Raw genomic sequence first — 700 nt, 5'->3', positions numbered from 1 at the left:
GTTGTCTGTATATTAATCCAGCAATGACTTAAAGGGCTTCTCTGGGTTTGCCTTTACCATATATTAAAAGGGGCTTGCTTAAAAAGGAAAGTTCAGATATTATGAAGTAAAATCAGATATTATATGTGCTTGTTTTACATCCCGTACTGCCCTTTTTTCGATAGATCAGCATCAGTGACAGAGATGACCAAATCTACAGTATTAATGAAGAAAATAGCTTGGTTAGCTCTGCAGTTGGTCTATCAGCTGGCTGACTTTGAACTTCGTGCTGCTCCGGGTGCCTGGAAAAGCTGGATCCAGTCCTGTGAAACTGGGAGAAGTTTCCTGGAACTGGATCCAGCTCTTCCAGGCACCCCAAGCGGAGCGGCATGGAGTTTAAAGGCAGCCAACTGCTAAGCTAACAAATGGCTTCGCTTTGTTTGTACTATAAATTCGCCTATCTCAAATTACAACTCCCAGGACTTTTGAGGTGACTAATGTATCTAATTTTACAATCAGTTTGACATTTATATATATGTACCTGGTTCCTGGCAGCTTCTGATGTACATGGCGTGATAGCCATGTATCAATCGATGCCAACACTTGTCCCATAAACTTCATTGTAACAGTTCAGAAATTATGTAGTTATACCAAATATCGGACAATCAAGTAACTTGTGTTATAAGGACTACTTGGTGCCAGGTGAGAGGGTATATTTTAT

This window comes from Dendropsophus ebraccatus, chromosome 9 (genome assembly GCF_027789765.1).
Source record: "Dendropsophus ebraccatus isolate aDenEbr1 chromosome 9, aDenEbr1.pat, whole genome shotgun sequence".
In the NCBI taxonomy this organism is placed as follows: domain Eukaryota; kingdom Metazoa; phylum Chordata; class Amphibia; order Anura; family Hylidae; genus Dendropsophus; species Dendropsophus ebraccatus.
This window is presented reverse-complemented; position numbering follows the sequence as displayed.